At 37.7% G+C, this 24,502-nt stretch overlaps 1 long non-coding RNA gene across 1 annotated transcript in view; it reads left to right on the forward strand.

Annotated features, from left to right (window-relative positions):
- The window catches only part of LOC138917574 (uncharacterized), a 187,002-nt gene that overhangs the window by 76,022 nt on the left and 86,478 nt on the right, over nucleotides 1-24,502 (forward strand). Inside the window, exon 2 of the long non-coding RNA XR_011425762.1 lies at nucleotides 15,356-15,454. This is a non-coding gene — a long non-coding RNA (uncharacterized lncRNA). The remainder of the gene's footprint in view (nucleotides 1-15,355; nucleotides 15,455-24,502) is intronic.

A 24,502-nucleotide genomic window follows, 5' to 3' on the forward strand; every position in this document is an offset into this window, starting at 1 on the left:
GGTACTGATATGATGACATTCATACTGACGAGCTCATACTGAAAAGAAACAGAGTTCATTCTAGTCTTTCCCCTTTATAAATAACTTCTTTCTCTGACAGTGAGAAACTTAGCTCTGAATACTACAATACATTTACTTACTTTTTCAACCTTATCATTCACATAAAGCAGTTTTAGGATTCCTATTCCATACCCCTGTGAGAAGAAGACTTATCAACTAGAGTACACAAGTACAATGTTTGGGCACAGTTCTTTTTGTCTTTCTCTTACCATCTCTAGTCAAAACACTGTTTTCCAGAGTTGCTTAGGTCAGCCCCATTATTCCCCACCCCCTTCAGGGTTGTTATGTGATTTATTTGTTATATTGTTAGACTAATTTTTCATAATCTGCATTTACTTTTGGATTCTCTCATATCTTAGTACATTTTAAAAAATTACACATAGCAAAATTCACTGTGTGATGCACAGTTCTATGAGTTTTGACAGATGCAAAGAGTTCTGTGTGTACCACTACAGTTCTTTACGTAATAGTTCCATTACTCCCCAAATTCTCTTGTGCTTCTCCTTTGTAGTCCACCTTCTAATGTCTATTTTTACTACTAGAAAATTAAATTTTTGAGAGCATCCTTTTATGTCAACATTTTTCCATTCTATGTGCTTATAACACTAAGTTGATGCTCAATAAATGCCTGTTGAATAATCTGTGCCCTAACAGCCAGCACAGAATTGGCACTGAAAAAAATTCTAAGTGAATGAATAAATGAATGACTCAATAGACATATATATGACAAAGGTGACATGAAATGACATTTTGTTTCAAGACTGAGCACTTAACTATTGTTGTTAACAAACTGTATCAAAACCCAGTAGCTTAAAACGATAAAGATTTATTTAACTTAGGAGTCTGTGGGTTGACTGGATAGTTCTTCCGGTCAAGCTTGACTGATCTTGGTTGGGCTCATTCATATACTGGTGGTCAGCTGGTTGGTTAGCTGGAGTCTGGCTGGTCTAGGTCAGCCTCACTCATCTGTCACTCACCAGGCTGGGCTTGTTTCATATGGTAATGGCAGGGTTTTAAGAGAGCCAGTGAGTGGCAATGTGCAAGGCCTCTTGAGCTGTAGGCTCAGAACTTAACAGCATGGCTGCTGCTGCATTCTAATGGCCAAAGCAAGTCACTAAGGCATGCCCAGATTCGAGATCGGACATAATCTCTCTTTCTACATGGGAGAAGCGTCAATGACAGATTGTTAAGGACATAGATACAGGGAGGAGTAATGAATTTCAGCCACTTTTGCAACCCATCTATCACAGAATCTATGCAAATACATTTGGAGGCCTCTCAAATACTCTTAATATAAATATTAAAGTCTTCCTGCCCCCTACTGGTCATGATCTTGCGTGTTCATGTTTCTTACCTGCTTCCCACTGCCCCAGCATGCCTTTAAAAACAATCTGATTCAGCAAAACTGATGTGAGACTCAGAGACCAAAAATTGTCTCTTCTGAGGGGTTCGTCAATATTAGAAAAAGAACTTCCAATTGTTAGTCATACTTTTCCCCCTTTGTTTTCTCCATTATTTCTACCCATTTTGGTTGTAGGCAGTTCTCCAAATCTAAATTTATTAACTTAATTGAGCAGAGCCAGTGAAATGACAACCACACATTCACACGTGATAAAGGGAAACTTTGTGAAAATTGATATCCTAGAAGTGAACTATATGCTGAGAATGTAAAGATTTGATCTTACGTTCGCTTCTGTCGGATGCTTGTTTCTTTATTGTAGGCTTAATTACTTGTACACGATTACTTGTATAGATTAAATTAGTTGAACGATATTATTTCTGGTATTTGAACTGTTTTCCTCCTAATCATCCCATTCCAATCAAAGTTTTTCATAAAATTTCCTGCATTGTTTTCTCTTCACGGTCCGCATACCACTCCCAGTGACAGCTTTCATTAGAGTGCAGTCAGTTTTGCTTTAATAGTTATTCTAAGCATTGAACAGTGATGGTGCATGTATCAGGGCTGACATATTCCATCAATCTAGGATACTTGAAAAGGAATGGTTAAATTGATGGCCCAAAGTTTGATTTTTGCTTCAATACTTTTTGTTGGTTTAAGCAAACTGCTGGGTACAGATGTCTCAAAGTTCCCAGACAGCCTCTTGGAAATTCAGCACATCTTGAATAAAAATGTGTTGGAGAAAAGAAAATGATACCCAGAGTCTAAACAGGTGCATCAGGCAATGCATTTAATGAAGTTGCTAAATTTTGATTGTGCAAAACAAGGCTTCAGTAGGAAAAAAAATCCTAAGAAAGATGATAATTATGTGATTTGCTACAATTGCAATATATGTGTATTGCTGTCTTTAGGGAACAATGAGTTATTCTAATAAATCCTACATCTATCGTGGAGAAAGAAATCCTCTTTAACTATATTTAATAGTGTTAGTTTAGAGGCAAATGATATTAAAATGGCTGGACATTTGGGAATAAAAACAAAAATACCTTACACTTAAAATCTTTTAGTCATTTGCTAAAAAGATAACTCTTTCTTATGATAAAACCACCCTGGAATTGTACCTTTAGGAAATGAAGGGGAGAAAGTAAAGGAGGCAGTGCGTCAGTCAGCTGCCCCAGAGCAGGGAGATTTCAAACTGGGCTCTGGGGATCCCGAGGGGTTGGGGATCGGGGGCTGTCATGTGGGGCTCGTGCTGGTGAGGATGCACCCTAACTACTCTCCCGTTTTCTATCTACCATCACCATCCTCAATCTAGGAGTGTAATTATAATTGAATTTGTTTTGTATATTAAGTTTGTTGGAAAAAGTTCTTAAAAAAAAAGAGAGAAAGAAAACTACTATCTTGGAGTATCAAAAAAAAAAAAAAGCTGAAATTACAGTAGGTCTTTTATCTATTGTGTCTGATTATTCCACAGTATAAAAGTGGATAAGGCCAGAAACATGGGACAGTGTTGGTGCAAATATAAACCAGCACATGACAGGAACGTGCACATGTTTATAACACCTTTTACTCACATATTGGAATTGTCCCGCCACTCCAAGTAAGAGCGACCATAAATCAATGCTCACGTTTTTCATTTCTACATGATTCATTGGTTCTTTAAGAAAATATACTTGATCTTATTTTAATGCTATCCTGTTCCTTGTCATATTTTTGATTCCATATTTTATTTCTTTAATATTAAGCATGTTTATTTAATAGTCTAAGTTTTATATCTAATCATAACAATTATGTAAAGTTTATAGGAGTCTAATTGTACTGTTTGATGTTTCTGTGGATTCTCTCTCATGGTAACTTACTTCTTTACGTGCAACTCTAGATTGTGAGATTATATTTGGCTGAGCCTTACCTTTGGGAAGCCAGTAAGACCTAGCTTGAGGTTGACTTTGCTTCCTTCAAGCGTCCCAGTGTGCCAAGTCCACTTTAGATTAATTTTCAGTCTGGAGTTTCCTGGGCCACATGGGTAGCATAAATTTGAACCTCAAATCTGTATGAAGCAAGGCCCACACATTCTCAGGAGAGATTTTTTTCCCCACTCTGCACCTAGGCTGAAATAGATAGATTTTCTTCACTTTCTTTGTTGGTGGAAAGACTTTTTCTTCTGGTCCACTTTTTCACTAAGGATGGAGCTCTGCCAACGTCCAAACTTTATGTTGGGGTCCTCAGCCCTAACACTTCATCTTTGCAGGTTCGAGATCATGTCTCCTACCCCTGGTGTAGCTGCAAACACTCTCAAAACTGTTGTAACTTATGGTTTTCAGCTTTTTTGCTTTGAGCCCCTGAGGACGTGCTTTTTGTTTTTCCTTGTGAGTTCAGCTAAACATTTAGAAGGATATTTGCTATCATATATGTGTTTTGTATTATGAACTTTTTCAGGATGTCTGGTCTGTAACATTTCCTTCAAATGGAAGTCAATTAAAATTCAGTGGCACTGTTTTGAGGATGTTTAGAGAAAGCAGGCATGGTGTATATAAGACCATATATCTTAGAATCATGAAAAATATTGGGCAACCAAAAAGGAATCTTGAATCGCTCTTTCTTCCACGCAGGGGCAGTTGGAGTTGTCTATCTTCTACAGTCATTAAGTGATAGTTCTCAGGATGTTGAATTTTATGGACGGTAAGATTTTAAAAATGATGAGGAACAACATAGAGGATGGCTTCACGTTTTTTGAGGACATTCACCAACAAAAGCTACATCTACTGACATCATCATTTCATAAAAGGAAAGAGAGTTTAACACCAAAACTCTAAGAAGGATGAAATCTCAGAAATTTCACTCTGTATAGTAACACGCCATCTGTCTCTCTGTCTGTCTGTGTCTCTTTCTCTCTCAAACAGACTAGTCCAAATTGTTTTCTCTCTATTTTTTGTTGGCGCAGTGGTGATGGGGATCGAAGTTGTTTGTAGTCTTTTTTTTTACTGATGAGTTCTAGAAACTTTTCCAAAACGTTCTGACAAGGTAGTTCACTCAGGCACAAAATGTATCATGGCTGCCTCCAGGATGTCCTGGAAATGGAGATCGCACTAATCGGTTTCACTTTGCATCAGAGAAGGTGATGGCTAGAAAGGAGCCCTCAAATTTACTGTCGGCTCCCTAGATATATCTAGGTTTCTGTGACTTGACCCAGATATTTATGGTTAGGGGAGTTAATCAAAAACACAAAGTGACCTTGTCACAGACCAGATTTCAGATCTTTGAACATTCTGTTAGAGGCTCTGTGAGGTAGGGAAACATAATAGTTAGTATTTATTGACCGCCTCATGTGTTTCAAGCAGGATAGTAAGATTTTTACATACGTGTGCCATTTAATCCTCAAATAACCCTTGTTTGGTAGTTACTATTATCTCCTTTTTACTGATTGGGAAACTAGTCTTAGATAATGTAATAGTTTAAATAACTTGCACAAGAATACACATACACACGCACATGTACACGCACACACACAGGAGAGAGAGAGAAAAAGGCTTGCCTGCAGCCTGGGCTGCCAGGACCGTGGATAGGTGGGAGGAAGTCTTAAACTCAGCTCTTGCTTCTCCCCTCTGTGGGGCAATCACTGCATCACTTCCTTGCATGGCAGGAATCAGTGGCATGGCTCTTTTACCAGTGCAGGAGTCCGCTGAGTGGTAACATGGCAGGGCATAGGCCTTGCGGTGGTGAGGACTGGACGAAAGTGTGTGCTGGCTCTTGGTCACTCAAACATTCGCTCTTCTACTCTTTCACCTCAAACTCCTAGTGTTCAGCTCTCCCCCAATGGCACTGTCAGACAGAGAAAGCAGTATATCCAGGGCTACATGAACTCACAGGTGAAAATAACTAGATACCTGAGAGGTATAATTCACAAAAAAGAAAGACCACGGTGGTGGCTACTGTTAGCTTTCTACAAAATTAATTCTGCTCTTCTTATAAGTTAGACAACATTTCCAAGCCTCCCCTTTGGTTAGGTTTGGCCGTGTGTTTAAGTTTTCATCAATGGGATATAAGCTACTTGCATTTCTGAGTCTTAAGGTGCTGGGCATGCCTCCTCCAGGCTTTCCTTCTCCCTCTGCTAGCTTGGACCCTGACTTGGTGGCTATCCATCTTCAACTACGCAGAGAGTTCTAGTGACCTGGGGCTGGCTGAGCAGCACAATGGGAGGGATCTGGTATTCTGAACAATCACGTGGGACAGGGCTACCTTGCTGACCTTTGCTTTCCCCAGATCTGTTAAATGAGAAAAGTAAGTGTCCATGTTCCTTAAGCCACTGCATATTTGGGTCTTTCTGTAATAGCAGTTTGGCCTAATCCTAACTAATGTAAAAACAAATTGAACAATATATGTACTTATGTGATCTAAAGCAGATTATTGAAGCAGAATTACCATGAATTGAAAAGAAGCATGATAAAATACACTTGAGGAGATTAGTGAAGTGAGTAACCAAATGAAATAATCAGGAATGATAACACAGTGGAAATGTTAGCTATCAGAGTACCTTGCTTTTCTACCATTCTGCTTTCTCTGAAAGTCACAAGTACCTGCGAAGTCACGGGTACCTCTCATCTGTCCTCTCTCCTCCTTTCTCAACTTGTTGACATCTCTTGTCTGCTGTCATCTCCCCTCCTGTTCATCCTTGTGAGTTTATGTCTTTTATATTCCTTTGCTGCCATCTTAGGAGGAAACAGAAAAGGCAAGCGTGTTCATATTCCACGTCTAATGGGAAGGCTCAGTTTCTTCTTAGAGATCTTGTTTTTTGGATCATGGATGCTTTTTACACGTTTGCATTTTCTATAGTGTAAATTGCTTTTATAAAACGTAAAATTTATAAATATTTGTTCGAAATTAGGAAAAAGCTAAGTACATTATGGTATCCATGTGTTGGAATATTATTTGGTCATTAGAAATGATGTTTATGAAGAGTTTTTAATGAGAAAATATTCTTGTTACAATGTTAACTTAAAAAACCCATACAAAATTGTATATACATTAGGTAACTCTAGTTCGTCTAACATAAAACGTGCATAGGATAAAGATCAGTAGAAAATCGGACAAATTGCTTTGTCACATCCAGGAGCTAGGGTTACCTTTCTTTAGTATTTTCTGATTATTTTCCTCAAATGTTTATTACTCTGCTAAACAAACAAATATGAACCAATTGTTCCATTGAATTTACTCATAGCCTTTTAAAAGGCCTTCTTAGATGATTTGCCTCTATTAAAAGTTTAGGGATAAATCATGTATTTTTCTTTGACCTTGTAGATTTATCTGTAGCTCAGTGATATACAGTTGGGGTTGGTAAATTACTGCCTGCAAGCCATATGTGGTCTGCTTCTGTTTTTGTAAATGAAGTTTCATTGGAACCTGGCCACACTCATTTATTTATGTATTGTTCATGGCTGCTTCCATGCTATGATGACAGAGTTGAGTAGTTGTGTCAGAGACCAAAAGGCCCTCAAGACCTAAAATGTTTACTTTCTGCCTCTTTACAGAAGAAATTTGTTGACCCCTGGTATAGAGGAAGATTGCTTTGCCATGTCTTACACATAATATATGCACCTGTCCCAAAGTGTCTTGCTAGAGGTCTTCTAAATTGAGCTGATCTTTTTCTCACAATGCTACCATGGATTATTTTTAATAAGTTGAAAAGCAGTCAAATTATTATTTAATTATCCTAATAATTTGAAAGCACTTCAATTTAAATCAATTCAGCAAATATTTAGAGAGGTCCCACTGTGAACCAAGACATTAAGCTAGTCATGATGGTGGGTGGGGTAACAGTGGAATGAAACAAAAATGGATATATAACCCAGCCATAACATTTTTACAGTCTAGGTCTAGTTGTGGGAGAACTGATGTTCTGACTTTATCACTTAGTCTCCCAAAGAATTGATTTCTGGGTGATTTTTGTTTTTTAAACAATGCAAAGAGTGAATTTAAATGCTGGACACAAACTCTTGTGCTGATAGAACTTTTGCTTGTGCATGCAGGCAGCCATGTGCCTTTTTTCATCAGCTGAATACTTTCTGAACACTCTGCCCCACTTCCTCCAAATAACTCTCCTAATGACCTTCTGGGGAGATCTCCATTCAGGCTGAAAGTTCCCACCAGTAGAAACTGAAGGGGATATTGCTGCTGGAGTATACTCTGGGAGGGCAGAGACCCACCTACTTTGCTGGCAGTTGTATTCCTTGTATCTAGTAGTGCAACTTCTAAGAATAGTAGGTACTTAATTACTACTTGGCCAACAAATAATTACATAAACAAATGAATGAAAGGATCTGGCTAGTCTTTTCCTTTTAGCATGCTACCACAATTTTGATGCAATTAAGGAGCTGATTCTGGGCTGGCACAGAAGGCCCTGCTAAAAAAGGAGTCAAATAGAAGAAAAAGGGCCCATTTCATAATTTTTTTCCCAAGTGGATGCACATATAAAAACTACTATGGTCAGTTTAACGTAATAATAATAATGCTTGTTAATTCAATTAATACTGGTATTTGTATGGTACTTAATGTTTCCCAACATAACGTCATCTGCCTTTATGATTTTAATAAGGGACAAATCAAATTGACGTCAATTTATTCAATTTAATAGACATCTTGAAATATCTACCACATGAAATTCACACTGATATGCCATGCTCAGAAATGCAAATTTGGAAAAGATCTCAGAGACTTTCGAGTATCTTGGTTTATTTCCAAGAGGATAAAGTCCAAGCCATCAGTTTCCAGAATAAGAAAAAATTGTGGCTTTTTGAAGCAATTACAACTTGTCTTTTAGCAGAACTGCAAACACAATCACCACATTAGGTGATAGTTTGTTTTACTCTGATTTCAAAGGATGTTGGCTTGCTTTGTATTCCAAATTTGCAGCCTGATCTAGAACTCCTACCATTGAGACTTGGCTGAGGTTCCTTAGCTAACCTCAGACTGTGTTGTAACCATTTCTCACATTGCAACTTGCATTGTGCAGCTGGCTGACTTGATCTGATACCTGACTTCTGGAAGAGCCCAAAGCTCAACACATATTTAAAAAAAAGTAGAGAAATGAAATAATAATTAAGTAAACAAATTTTTCTACTAGTTAACATTGACTTTTAGAACTAGAAGATATCTTAAAAATGAGCTCATTCAATTCATCCCTAGTCATAGTGCCCTGATAGGGAATCACCCAGGTTGGGGATGATTTAAGTTTATAAAACTTGAGGATCTACTCTATGTCAGATGCTTCATGTACTGTTATTCTATTTGTAAATCCAGTGATGGAAAATTCCTTATGTCAAAAGAGGGCCTGTTTCGTCCTCTGGAAGCTCTAATTGTTAAAAAATTATACTGTATGTTGCATATTAATATATGCCTTCCTGCAAATTTGAATCATTGACCCTAGTTTCAGGAAACTAAATTCTTCTGCTAAATGGCTGACATTCATATAGTTGTAGACAGCTATCATGTCTCCTTGGAATCTGGAATAATCTCAAACTCTGGGGCTCCCTAGAACAATTTGAAAACCAGTATGGCATGGACGTATTGAATCACACATTTTCATTTTTTTCTTTTTTTGATGTATTAAAAGAATGTCTTTTTTAGCAAAAGGCCTGAAGATCTTAAATGAAAAAATGTTTCTAATATTCTGAAAACAATAATGCTACTATCAAATGTTCAGCCATTTTGAACATCAATAAGCAGATTTAGTAGCATGTAAACTAGAGATTATATCATTTATGCCAAATTCTACTTTATGACCCTCTTTTATAGACTGTTCCTCTGTGAAATCTAAGATCGGTTTTGAGTTGTCACTGACCCAAATGCTGTTCTTTCTTTTTATTATTTATTTTGCTGAGGATGATTTGCCCTGAGGTAACATCTGTGCCAATGTTCCTCTATTTTGTATGTGAGTTGCCACCACAGCATGGCTGCCGATGCATGGTGTAGGTCAGTGCCTGGTTGCACCAAACTTAACTGTTAGGCCATGGGCCGGCCACCTGTTCTTTTGTTTTAAAAGAAATTAAAAAAAATATGTTGGAAACCAGCAAGACCATGGTTTTCCATCATCATGGATACAAAGCACATTAAAATCTGCTCATACTTAACTCCGGGGAAGGGAGGAAGGGTAGTTAATAGGTAATTCTCCTTACTCTTCCACAGTCAGTGAGCATTAGGTGTGAGTTTGCTGTTCCCCCTGCTGGCTACAGCAATCTGTAATTCTCTTAGCGTGAACCTTTTGTTGCCCTGGTTGTAACTCTAGTGTTTAAATATCCGTCTTTTTCCAATGACATGACTCCTAATTACAAGCCAACTCCATCATCTGGTTCTTAACTGAGGAAATAATTGTTGGAATCAGTACAGGAAGTGCCTGTGTTGGACTTACCGAGAGATGTCACTTAACTCTACTTTGTGGTTAATTTGTGGGATGTTTTCTGGTAATTGTGACTATGTTTCCTCTGTTTAGACTTTAAAACTTATCCACAACTAGAAAAGATTTAGCCTAAAGGCTAACGATTTTTTCTTCTTTTAAATGAATACTTTACAGGGGAAGAAAGGAAGATTTTCATAGAGATCCTAGGAAAGGATGAGGCCAGCACTGCATTAGCTGTTGAGTAATTGTTATCCAGACCGAGAGTGGAAATGCAAGTATTAGAAGCTCATTCAAATCAAAGGAAGAGGTTTTGACTTTAAGCTTAATAGTTTTACAAGAATAACTGGAAATTTGGCTTTCTTTACAAAGATGCAGAAATATATGGATTGGTGGAAATCTCAGTGTGTTCTTTGGGAAGTTACTCTCCACCGGACCAGTGCTGCTGATATAGACAAGCAATATGCCAAAGTGGTTGCTGCAGGGAAGTTAGAAGGAAGATAATAAAAAGCAAGTCCCTTTAATCCCTTGATGTCATTTCCTCTTGGCATTTTTGTGTTTCCTAGAGACTCTGAGTGCTTCTCTGGGTGGGAAATGGAGAGATGCAGTAGTCACTTTACTTGTCATTTACAATTTTTTGCTTACAGGAATTTGAGACATGTGAGTGACAAGGTGAATATATAGGATAGAGGAGGAAAGTGTTGTTGAGTGATGAGAACCGAATTGGGTCAATGTTACTGTTCGGTTTCACGTGTGTCATCCAAGTGATTTTAAACAAAAATACTTTAGTTTCTTGTTCCCCCTCTATCTACACAATAGGCAACAGATTTTAAAGCAAAATGGAGTTGATTTGTTTTAAATATACACTTTAATTTAATAGAAGACTACTGACATTTTCTTGTTTTCATTTTTATATAACAAATACTTAAACATTGTTTACTAAGTGAAAGATGCTGTTCTGAGCACTTGACAGATACTAATTCATTAATTCCCATAACAACTTCATGAGGTATGTACTGTTATTGTGCCCATTTTACAGATGGGGAAACTGAGGTGTGGAGTGGTTAAGCAACTTGTCCAAGGTCATATGCTAGTAAATGGCAAAGCCAGGCTTAGTCTCTTCTGTTTAACCTCAGAGTGCCAAGTAAATATTATTTAAAAAGATGAGTCCTGATGAAAAAATGGTTGAGAAGTACTATTCTAGAGAACAAAAACAAAACAACACAAAACACAAAAATCCTACTACTACAAAGAACTGAAAAATAACTAACATACATTTAAAGGCATGACTGTTCTCACAAGAAAGTAATCACTGCGTTTTAGAAATTAACCTCAGTGGTGAGCCCAATAGCTGATGCTGCAGCTACTAGGCGTAGGGGTGGGCGATAAACTGGGTAGTAGAGATTATGGGACATGGAAATCACAGGACTTTATTTCTGATGCTCAAAGCAGAGTACGATTTGGGCCTGTCCAAAGAGGCGTATTGAAACTGAAATCTCCGTATATTTTAGGATTCTCAACAGGCTGCAAATTCAGTGAAAGTAGGAATAGAAAAACATCTGCCATTTTCTTTGGGCTTGGATTCTAGGTGGAATAAAAGAGTGCTTTTTAGAATGTGTAACCATGGCCCGTGCTTCTTGCAAAGGTGAGTGATAAACCACCAAGTGGAGAAGGCAACAGGTCTAAAGAAATTCTCCATAATGCAGCAAAGCGAGTTACAGGTTGGAAATTATAAAAGAGAGAAGGAGGATAAATGAGAAGTTTCAACCTATGCCTAATAGGACTTTCAGAAGGAAAGAATGGAGGTATGGGGGAGAGTTTTCCAGTAGCACAGTGAGTCCCAAGTGTGATGAATAAAAGTGTTTTCAGACCTTGAGACAACACAGTAAAGCTTCGAAACACCAAAGACCAAGAGAGAAGTCTTGAAAACAGCAACAGAGAAAAGAGGGATTGTCTATAAAAGAATTCCAACTAGACTAAACTGTAGACTTCTCAACAGTAATAAGAAGCCAGAAGATAATGGAAAGTCTGCAAAATGGTGAAAGAAAATAACCGTCAACCTAGAAATATACATCTGGTTAAACTCCTAACTATCCAGGAGTTAGGGAACAATATATCAGCAACAAACGAAAAAAGCATCTACTACAGTAAGAAGGAAATTGAACCTAAGAACAAGGACTAAGATGTAAGAAAGTTGAGCAAATAAATTTGTAAATGTGTCTTTAAACAGATATTGACTATAAGTAAATATAATAAAAATTGAATAATTTGAGGAAATTAGTTCAAGTAAAGTGGAAACAAATCGCTTGTATAATTAACATACAACGGGAGGAAACACTAGAATGAAAACATCCTGCAGTCCTATCCTTATTTGCTTGTCACGTAGCCTCTTTGATTAAGTCTGCTCAAGTCTTTAGCCCATTTATATATTCTGGGTACAACTCCTTTTTCAGATATATGGTGTACAAATATTTTCTCACAGTCTAGCTTATTTTTTCTTTCTTGTAACACTGTTTTTTACAGAACAAATGTTTTAAATTTTGATGAAGTCTGATTTGTCAATTTTTTTTTCTTTTCTGAATTGAGGTTTTGATGTCATATCTAAGAACGTTTTTCCTAATGCTGGATCACAAAAACTTTCCCCTATGTTTTCTTCTAAAAGTTTTATCATTTTGAATTTGATGTTTAGATTTGTTTCATTCTGAATTGATTTGTATAAGCTGTGTCATGTAGGTTAAGATTCGTATTTTGGCATATGGATGTCCAATTATGCCAACACCACTTGTTGAAAGATTATCTTTTCTTTCTTGAATTGCCCTCCACGCTTTTTGTCAAAATCAATGGGAAACATTTGTGTGGGTCTATTTCCGTGTTCTCTGTTCTGTTGTGTTGGTCTATGCATCTATCTCACTACCAGTACCACACCATCTTAATTACTGTAGTTTTATGGTAAGTCTTCAAATTTAGTAGTGTTATTCAACTTTACTCTTTTCTAAACTGTTTTGGCTGTTCTAATTCTTTTGCCTTTTCATATAAATTTTATAATATGCTCGTCTATATATATATATAATTCTACTGGGATTTGGATGGGATTGTGTTATAAACGCCGCTCGATTTGGAAAGAATTGACTTTACTATACTGAGTCTTCCAGTCCGTGAACACAGTATGCCTCTCCATTTATATCGATTTCTTCTAACCATGCTTTATCGTTTTCAGCATTGTTAGGTATCCCCCTCCAAATTCATATATCAAAGTCCTAACCCCCAGAATCTTAGAATTCGACCTTATTTGGAGATAGAATCTTCAGAGAAGTAATCAAATTAAAATGAGGTCATCAGGATGGGCCTTAATATAATATGCTTGGTGTCCTTATAAAAAGGAGAAATTTGGAGACAGACAGGCACACAGCAAGAATGCCATGTGAAAATGAAGGAAGAGATTAGGGTGACACAGAAGCCAAGGAACACCAATGACTACCAGCCAACTACTGGAAGCTGGAAAAAAGCATGGAACAAATTTCTCCCTCACAGACTTCAGAAGGAACACGCCCTGCCCGCATCTTGATCTTGGACTTCTAGACTCCAGAGCTGTGAGATAATGCATTTCTGTTGTTGAAGGCGCTTGGCTCGTGGTACTTTGTCACGGCAGCACTAAAGAAGTAATGCAAACTTCAAATGTACATATTAGATTTATTTCTAAGTATTTAATTTTTTGAACTTTCAGTTCTGAAGTTCTAATTATCTCCCATTTGCATCATAATGAGACAAGAATTTCTCAAATTTGTCAGTGTTTGTGATCTTTCAACCAAAAATTCTGCTATTTAAAAGGAAAATACAAATTTCCAGTGAGTTCTCTAGGCCCTACCACTACTTAATTTGTTCACTTTTATTATCTCTTTAATTTAATTTGCCCAATTAAATATCCTTGGGTGCTATTTGGAAGCTTCATTGCATATTTGTGAGGAAACACTTTGAATCAAATTGTATCCTGACAATCTGTGATTTACGCTGCGTGTATTTTCTTGAAAGTAGCGTTAAGGCACACACTCACTGAATTCTCCCGCATGGACCACCGATGCGCAGAAAAATCATTTACATGTCTCATAAAATTCAATCAGTTACATCTTCACTAAACCCATTTACTTTTCAAATAGAAGGCATTTTAAGGCCATGTCTATGAAGTCTGAAAGTTTTCCTTTAACTTCTCCCTCTTTTCTCCCCAATTCTCTCATCACCACCACAATATGAGACGAAAACCAGCCTCATATTACATTTAAAATCAAATGACTTTTCTAAATATGTCCTGAAGCCATGCACATCTCTTTCTTGCCACCAGGACGTCTGCCTTGGTTGTCTTTGGGCCCTTCCTGGTGGGTCAGGGGCCTCCATGGAGCACCCCATTCACTGCACTCTGTCGTCTTGTGTATCAGGGACTGTTTGAATGCACTTCGCGGCTCTCCTCTAGCAGGGGGGACAGAGGGTGTCCTCAGCCCAGCACAAGGCCTAGTCACTATGCTCTTAGCCCTAGTGTACGGCAGCAGGTGTTCCATGTACATCTGTGCATTTAATGAATGAATAAAGGGAAAAGAAAACCAAGCTGAGTTGAATAGTTTTCCCACAAAATTCCAATTTTATAACCATTTAATGTAGACAATTATCTTTTTGGGCATTCATTATCCATTTTACTGGAAGGCTAAGAAAGCCAATGTATTCAAGTTTATAGATATAACCTAAATTAATCATACCTTCCCAGCTAAATTTGCTTCCAACACTTCATTCCAATCTCCTAATACTTACCTCAGGATTGACATCCAATGTTCAAATAAAATATAAGCAGCCTGAACTTTCTTAGGGAACTTAAACTGAACATGCCAGGAGTTGCAGGGCCAAGGATGTTTCTTCCTTCACTGCAGGAAGCCTGACTTACTAAGAAGTAAGCTGAGGCATGAGAAGGAGGTCCGTGTTTTCCTGAACTGAAACTCTGCTCGGCTGTCTCTGGGTGTTTTCACATATTGGTGAGAGCCAAGTAGACCTACATTAGCCTGGATAAGCAGCAACAGTGATGACTCTAATGGACACGTGAGGAGTATTTCTGCAAGTGGATTGGTGCAGAAGACATTTTAGACAGTGGATAAAGTGCTGCCCTAAGGGGCCAGCAAGTGGGTTTCTAGACTCAGTTTCTTCACTTAGGCAAATCATTCTAAGGTCTCTCTTTGCTTTCGTTTTCCCTCTTTATTGTGGGTCTAATGGTACCCACCTTGCAGGAATGAGTGTGAATTAATTGCAGAGGGTCCCAGGAGCTCCTTAGAAAAGAATAATATTCTTAACCTGAACATGTGTTTTGTACTGAAACTGAATTAAATAGAGTCTAGGTCAACTTTATTTAACGCTTATCTCCTAGGACATTAGCAGCTAGAAGGTTAGTACTTGAACTTGGTGAAGTATTAAGCATCCTGGGCTTGTGTCCACCCAATTGTGGCTCCACAACTGAGTTTTTCTGTTTTTTTCAGGATATTTGGAGGTGCTTAAACCTAGTCTGTGAATGCTGAGGAAATGCTGACTCAGTATGTTTCATGAGTGAGTCGTTCATCATCACATGTTTGGGCGAGGTAAGTAAGATATTGTCACCCTCACCTGCCCAGGCTTACTTGATAAATGCTAATTGATATCATCTGACTTTCAAATGAATTGTGAGAAGGTGGGTTTGTTACATCCCTTCTTGTTAATTTCAGTGACTAGTTCTGACTTTCGCCTAACCCTGATGAATAGCCGGTATCTGATTGTCTTGTGTTTGCTTCACACCTCAACACTGTTGGGAACAATACAAAGGAACTCTGCCTTCCCTAAACAGGAAAAGCAAAGAGAAACCTAAGGGAGTCAGCATAAAAAAGATAAAAGAAGAGTGAATACCATGATTATATAGAGGCTCATAGATCCTTGTATATCATCACAGCCCCCTAGAAAGAAAAGTCTTCTCTAAGGAGGAGTCTGAGGTCCTACATGTTTTCTATTAAAAATATAGACTAATGAAAAATTTGTAGTATTTAATTTTAATTATTGTCATTTTTTTTAAGATTTTATTTTTTCCTTTTTCTCCCCAAAGCCCCCCTGTATATAGTTGTATATTCTTCATTGTGGGTCCTTCTAGTTGTAGCATGTGGGACGCTGCCTCAGCATGGTTTGATGAGCAGTGCCATGTCCGCGCCCAGGATTCGAACCAACGAAACACTGGGCCGCCTGCAGCTGAGAGCGGGAACTTAAACACTCGGCCACGGGGCCAGCCCCAAATTATTGTCATTTTTAAATCAATGTGCGCAAACATATGAGTTGAAGCAGTCTTTCTTTGTATATGTGTGGATTGCCTTAATGATTAATAGACTAATATGTTTTAGAAGAACAAATCTCACCTTCCAAATGCTTCCAGTATGTCAATTATTTAACTCAAAACCTGTTATTAAATTTAACAATTAAAAAATGTACTTTGTAGAGTAAAGGATTTTCATTCCCATAATGGTTTTATGGCCTTAATCTTTCAGGCTTTTTCCTGTTTTAGCAGCAAATCAATTGAAAATATAGTAAGAGTTGACAGTACAGAACCAATTCACCATAATTATTTTGATGAAGGAATTAACCTCAAGCTAGGCTACACTCTCATTTGCTTGTGACCTGTGTTCAGGGACACTGATCGTAGAAGAAAATGGAATTAGCTTTTGCCTAATATTTCTCGGTTGCACTGTGGTCTTAGCTTTGTTAATGGCTCTGTTCCCTAAACTGTTTTAAAAGGAAAGGAATAGTCATACGGCCAGTGGAGAGGCCTGCAGGGCACCTAGAGCTCTCTGTGTAGAATGACTTGGGAATTCAGATGGCTGAAACTCTTGACATAAAATTTAGTTTGGAAGGCACTCTGAAAATCACTCTCAAAAGGCACACTATCAATCATTCTTCTCCACTAAGTCTACAATATCATCTTAAAGGAGCAGTGGAGGTACATCTTAAATTTCTACCAAAAGATAACTGAGTGGCTTAAAAAAAGTTTATTCCAACAACATCATTAACACTAAATCACTCTCTGGAAGAAGGTAAAAGAGTGGAAGCTGTGAGGAATGGAAGCAGCGGAGAACGGGTCATCATACTACCATTTTCTACGGCATCCTAAACTGCAATGGGTACCTGAGCATAGCTGTGTTGCAATTTCCAGCCTCTGAGTCAAGTTAGCACCACCTGGTGTGATTTGAAATGACCCCAAAAGAGCTGGTGATGCCTCATGTTAAATTAAGAAAGACATTCTATTTAGCAAATGTTATCCCTCTTCAAGTCAAAAGGTTATTGTTTTTTCCCAGTTCATTTTGCTCCCTTCATTTCTGACATTAGCTCAGAGGATCTTTGTTCATCAGAGGATCCACTTCTGCTTTATTCACTCCAGATTTGCCTTTAGGTTGGGGCGTAATAATCCAGCTCTATTCTTGCAAAGTAGATTGGGCCAATATACCATGGATTACTTAGCCTGTTGCTTTTTCAGGTGTCCTGGGTATTGCAGAAACACTGCCACTGGAGTTCTATCTCTCAGACTTTTATTTTATGTCTCCCTGTAAGTTCTGTTTCCAGTCCTGATCCTGGATTGCCAATGCATCAGTGACGGGAAGTAAAGAGCAGAGAGGGCAGATTATTGATGCAAGTTACTATCAACGCTCCTTCCTAAATCCTATCTACCCAAGGGTATTGTAATTTCAAGAGACATTAAAAGCCATAAAACACCATTTTGTTCCATGGGCCAGTCTTGCTGATGATAATGTGCTGATTGGCTGTAGTCCAGAGAGGTGCCTTCCTTGACCCCTGCCCACTCTCTGTGAGTCAAGGGAATAGGTTGATATTAGAGAATTTTAGCCAAAAAAATTTAGTGAAGCGTCGGGGTAATTGGTTTGGCAATCTCCGGTCACTTTGTCCCTGGGCTCAGCAGCCTAGCTTTAGGAGTGCACAGTAGCACTAGAAAGGATGATATTTAAAAAGGCAATGGTGATCTGCTCTGGAGCCCAGTGGGGCTTCGACGTATTCTAAAGGGACCTAAAAAAAGTTCCCAGTTCAACTAAGACCTGAACAATACACCTAAAATGAAATAATCTGGTTTCTCCAGGGCGTGACTGAGATTGCAAGATTACACAGGCTTTTAGGGGGAGACTGAGAGTCTTTCACATCCATGTCATTCTGGCTACAAGTGTGTGGTGACCTTTTATGATGCCTCCTATACATTTTTAGGGGTTTTGCTCAAGGAAAAAGACATATGCAAACTCCTTTCCTACCCACCTATGGAAGGGTAGATTAGAGCTCTCTCGTTTTTTTTTTTTTTCACTTAAAGCTACCATGAGACCACGTGGGATTATCTAGATGAGGGGCTGGCCTGGTGGCACAGTGGTTAAGTTCTCATGTTCCACTGGCGCAGCCTGGGGTTCGCTGGTTTGATCCTGGGCGTGGACCTATGCACCACACATCAAGCCATGCTGTGGCAGGCATCCCACGTATAAAATGGAGGAGGATGGGTATGGATGTTAGCTCAGGGCCAGTCTTCCTCAGCAAAAAAGAGGAGGGTTGGTAGCAGATGTTAGCTCAGGGCAAATCTTCCTCACATACACACACAAAAAATAGATGAGAGGATGAAGAGAAATGAAAAATTGCCAGAAAGTAAGAAATGTGGACTTCTTATTCCAAATCTATTGTTTCATAAAATAATCTAAGCCTTTTCCCATCTCGCATAAGGAGATGACACTTCTATTCATGATTCCTTATGAGAATAGTGTGATATTCATCAATTGCATGTGAGGAAACAGTGAAGAATATTACATAAAACAATACTGTTATTTATGTATCTTTAAGTGGAGAATAGTTGCATGTTGTTCAAAAGGTGTTTTTATAGAGTCCAGCCCAGCTGCCAGAGTAGCCTAAGCCAAAATAATTTATTTCAGAATGTCCTGTCACTTGGTGCTGGCACATTAATGGAAAAGGTTCTCTCACATTCGTTTTAAAGAACAATTAATTTAGGGGGTGTCGCCTGGATAGATAGATTGTCGTCTTGTACTGCAGAGTTGAAACTTAATGATTTCAACACAGTGGGCTTCAATACCAACATAAACCAGAGATAAATTGTATCCAATCAGGGGCTGGCCTGGTGGGGCAGCGGTTAAGTTCGCATGTTCCGCTTCGGTGGCCCCGGGTTTGCCCGTTCAGATCCTGGGTGTGGAAATGGCACTGTTTGGCAAGCCATGCTGTGGTAGGCGTCCCATGTATAAAGAAGAGGAAGATGGGCATGGATGTTAGCTCAGGTCCAGTCTTCCTCGGCATAAAGAGGAGGGTTGGCAGCAGATGTTAGCTTAGGGCTAATCTTCCTCAAAAAAAAAATTGTATCTAATCAGTAAAAGGGTTTAATATATGGCCTCCAGATTATGGTAAACAATATTTATAAGCATATTATTTTAAGCATATTTTTTATTATTATTTAAGCATATTAATTATTTAATAATTAAGATAATTATTAATATTATCTAAATTCTTAAGTGAAAGGCATCATAGAAGTTGTATTATAGTAGATTGTGTTCAAGTCACAAAACAGTTCTAACTTGTATTTTTCCTGGAGAAGAGGAAATGAAAAAGAAAAAAAGACACTTTTAGTTAGGCTAACACTGTATCCTCAAATGTAACTTGGATGTTATAAAGAAGAATAAAACACTTAGAAAAGTTTAATAAAACTAGCTTTGAAAAGATTGACAAAGAGCTGAGATTTTTCCCCTTCCTTTTCCCAAAGGCTAACCTCCAAACAAAATCTTAGGCTGAAGTTTTGAAGCGTCTGCTGCAGACAATTGCCACTCCCCAAGTGCAGACTGCCAAATGCACAAAGAGCAAAGTTTAGTCAAAGTTCATTTTCAGGTCATCCACCCTGGAACCATCAATCTGGACAACCTCTGGGTAACCTCTCCCAAGCTTGTGGACTGGAGCGGGATCCTTTGCAGCCTCATTAGAGCATGCAACGATTAATTTGTCTTAAATAGGAAATTAAACAGTCATGTACAGTGTAGAGAGGAGGTCAGAAAGTGGGTCTTGAGGTGCATTCACAACCTCTGTTTGGGAGTCTCCCAGGCCTGCAGGGAGGTGGGGCAGACTCAGAAGAGAAATAATTGTGTAGGACAAACATTACAAAACCTCCGTGAAAAAAAGCATCCATAAATAGGAGAGAAATTTGACCTGAGAACAAATCGCCAGTGTTTTTATGTTGCTCAGGCATGCCTGTCTTTCAGCAGACTTAGGGTGAGAACTCAGGCAAAGATGACTTCACAAATCCAGTGTGTATTAACCCAGAAAACTCACCGTTGTCCTTGAACTTACTTCTGATTGTATCCTAGACTTGTATTCATGAACTAGAGATTCTGCCATGAGAAAATGGGAGAAAAGGTCTGATGTGGAGTTCTATTGAGTCAATGCTATTTGTGAATTCATAATGAATCGAACCATTGTCTTCCAGGATACCATTTTGACATAATTAGAAAAATTGAATGGTTAGCATTAGCAGTGCACACAGGAAATTTTGAAAAATAGATAAAATCCTATTTATTTCTTAGCAATAGCAGAATGCAAAGTTTCCAACTACTGTCTTATCCAAAAACTTATATTTATCTATCTAGTTAGAATTTTACTATAATAAATTTCATTAATTGAAAGTTAATTTGTACATAGTAAAATAGAAATTAAAATATTGTGGCATTATATATTATATGTGAGGATGTGATCAGATTTATGAAGATTTTTGGTCTTTTATTTAATGAACTTATTACAATATGTCCATAATGACAAATTATAGATTTATTAAATAAGATAGTATGCCATGTATGTAGTAAAGAATAAAATTTAAACAATGAAATAAAGGTAAAGGCAGGTAGTTGAAAGAGCAATTGTTCAAAGTTGCAAGAGTTGGAAAGTAAAAGACTCTGAAAAATTAGAGTATATTAGGGAAATCTATGGTTACACAGCATCAAGAGAAAAAATGATATCATCCCCCAAGTCCATTGACTATTTTTCCATAGATCTAAAAGAACCACATCTTTGAACATTAAAAATTCTGACCATGGCACTACTATTTGATATTAACTCTCTATCTCTTCTTCCACATCATGCTCATTGTGAAGGCCAGCACCTTAGTCCCATAAGACTATCATTTTAATTTTTTCTCCGAAAATAAGCAATAGTCTTGTAATCTGGGTTTTTTTCAAACATCAGGTTCATTGAAGTATAATTGACATAGAGTAAAATTTAGTCTTTTAGGTGTACAGTTCCATGAATTTTGATAAATACTTATGTAAATATCTAACCACCCCCGGAATCAGGATATTGAACATTTCCGTCATCCCATAAAATTTCCTCATACCTCTTTCCCAATCTCCTTTCCCAATATCCTGGCTACCACTGATATGATTACAATTCTTTTAGTTTTGCCTTTCCAAAATGTCATATAAGTGACTAATTCATATGATTGTTTCTGTCTTCTTTCACTTAGATAATAAATATGTTATATTCAGTAGTTTGTTCCTTTTATTGCTGAGTAATATTCCATTTTATGGTTGTACAACAATTTGTTTATCTGTTCACTGGCTAATTGATATTTGAGTTGTTTCTAGTTTTTAGTGATTATGAATCAAGCTGATATAAATAGTCATATACAAGTCTTTGTGTGCACATAAGCTTTCATTTCTGTTGAGTAAATATCTAGGAGTGGGGTTCCTGAGTCATATGGTAAATGTATGTTTAACGTCATAAAACTTTGCAAGAAATTGCCAACCTATTTTCCAAACTGGCTGTACCGTTTAAGATTCCCACTGGCAATGTTTGAGTTCCAATTGTTCTGTGTCTTCACTGACATTTGGTATTGTCAGTTTTTGAATTTTAGCGGTTCTAATGTATGCATAGTAATATCTCATCATGATCTAATTTGCATTTGCCTAATGGCTAATAATGTTGACCACTTTTCATGTGCTTATTTGCCATCCATATTTCTTCTTTGGTGAAGCCAAAATACTATCAAATTGCTGAACAAATGCCAGTAGTTGCTTGCCTCCAAACTTCTTGTTTAATGAGGAACATAAACCTTATTTGTGTTAAGCCACTGGTAGTCACATTCTTCATTGCATCAAGCTGGATAATCATTCCCAAAGTATACAATCTTCTTTTTAAATTAAGATTTTGTGTTCACATTCCTATATTTCCTCTTTTCATTAATGGCATCACCATTACCCTATCATCTAAGTCAGAAAATTAATCCCATTTTTATTTTTACTGCTTTCTTATCTCCCAAGGCAACAATTCACATCTATTGCATGAACTATCGCAATAGCTCTTTCACTAGTCTCCATGCCACCAGTTTTTCCTCCATATTGATATTAGATTTAGCACTTTAATATGTAAATAAGATATGGAAATTCTTCTGCTTAAGACTTTTGGTAGTTTATCATTACCTATAGGACAAGATCTGAGCGTCTTAGCATAACATGCACAGTCTTTGACATTCTTTCCCCTACTTCTCAGCTTGGTTATGTGCCTCTGCTGTGCCCTTTCCTTCCCTCCCTCACTTACTTCCATTGCTCCTGTGCAACAGAACCTTTCACCCCTCTCTTTCACAACTCAGGGTCCTTGAAATGTTTTTGTTTTGTTGGGAAAGACCTCTCCCCTTTTTCTCCTCTGGACAATCTCAATTCATCTTTCAAGGCCAATGTCCTATGTCACTTCTATAAAACACTCCCCAATTCTCCTAATGAGAATTACATACTTTATCCCCCCTGCTTCCATGAAACTTTACTTTCTCCTTGATTCTTGTACTCTCTCATATTATGTTTTTATGTGATTGTTTCTCCTACAGTATTTTTGAAGGAGGAAATAAGTATAAATGCTACTTTGAGATCTTTGATATAAAACAATCTGTGGTTTTTAGAAAATGGTTACAGAGCGACAGTTACTGTAATATTACCATAGTTTATTGTATACCTTCATAATTGGAGACAATACTGAATTTGAGTTAGAGGTTAGTGGAAACAAAGATTTAACTTTTCCTATTCAAATTCACTTCTGCTTTGTTAAGAATCTCTGTTGTAGAGTACAAAGAAGGAAAGAAGGTGAGGGTACAATCTTTAGGCATTCTAACATTTAAGGGTGGAGCAGAGGTGAGTAAAGGAGGCTGAAAAGAAATGGTCAGAGAGGTAGAAATGGAATCCGGAGAGTAATTAACTGAGCCAAGGAGTGGGAGCACCCAAGTTTAAGGGAAGAGGCCAAGAGAGATTTGTTTTAAAAAGAGTCTCTAGGATTTGATCGACAGAAACCTTTACTTGAATGATTTCTGACTTTTATGGCAGCCATTAGCTTTATATAGGTTTGGGAGGAGTAAGTTATTTTTTTCCTCTGGCTCATCAGACCATCAAGTTTGCACTCACAGAGCTTAGAGACCAAATCCTATAACACAAAAAATAACCTTGAGGTCTTTTCTGGCCATAAAAATACCAGTCTCATAAAATGATTAAAAGTGATAATGTTCAGTCTATAAATTAATCAGGGGAAATGGGGACATAAATTTTAGCAACTTTGTGTCATTACAAGTTTGTGTAAAGGATTTTCTTAGAAGAAATAAAGAGTTAAGACCACGTGACTTGTGAACTATGTTTCCAGATAAGGAGATGGCTGGGCAAATGACTCCTTGTTTAATCACCTGTTCTATTTTTTATGATTTAATATATGAATCTCTTTTACATGATTGCATTTTAGATTTGATTGATTTTCCTTTTTAATTGTTAAATATGGAATTGATTAGACTTAGTTTTATGGGAATATAATTGGACGTAAATTAGGCTTTGGTAAAATTTAAATTGAAAATACATTAGGGCAAATTCCTTAACCTTTTTTGTTTTTTGCCTCAGTTTCTTCATTTGTAGAATTGAAGCATTGGACTAGACAACCTGGAAGGTCCTTATGAGATCTAATAGTCGAAGGCCACAGTTTTATGTAGAGGAAATAACTATGTAGTTAATCAAATCCTTCATTTTTCAAGTGATTATTTTGGCTTCTGAAAGGTTCTGAGAAATCCCTTCATTATGACTATTTGTATCCATTATCCAGACATTGTCCTTATATAGATGGGGGCGAGTAGTCGCATCAGTCCTAACTTGGAAAATGATGTCTTTCTTTCCAGTTACCAAATTTTAAACATGAAGGATGGCAGGCTCCAAGCAACCAGTGCTCTCTGTCTGACTTACCTATATGGAATTATTGCAAAATCATATTAATGTTCAGAATTGCTTCAAATCTTGAGAAAGTTTAATACTATAGAACCTACCAGATCACACGACCTCGGAGGCTGAGCTGCTTGCCTGCAGCCCATTGCCGTGCTGGAGAGTTCTTTCCTGTCCTCCGCCACAGTCAAAGCTGGCTGCCTTTCAAGTTTATGTAGAAAGTTGGGCAGAGCATGGAATATGCTGCTTCCAGAACTTGAAGAGGATACCACGTGCCATTCTTCTTTCTTAGTGGTGGGAATTCCAAGATGTAATAATTTGTGCTTTACTTTTGAGGGGATGTTCTAGCATACTCCAGACCATTCGACCCCTTAAAATGTCTCTGTTATGGGAGGTCCCTGCATC

This window comes from Equus caballus, chromosome 14, assembly GCF_041296265.1.
Source record: "Equus caballus isolate H_3958 breed thoroughbred chromosome 14, TB-T2T, whole genome shotgun sequence".
Lineage (NCBI taxonomy): Eukaryota > Metazoa > Chordata > Mammalia > Perissodactyla > Equidae > Equus > Equus caballus.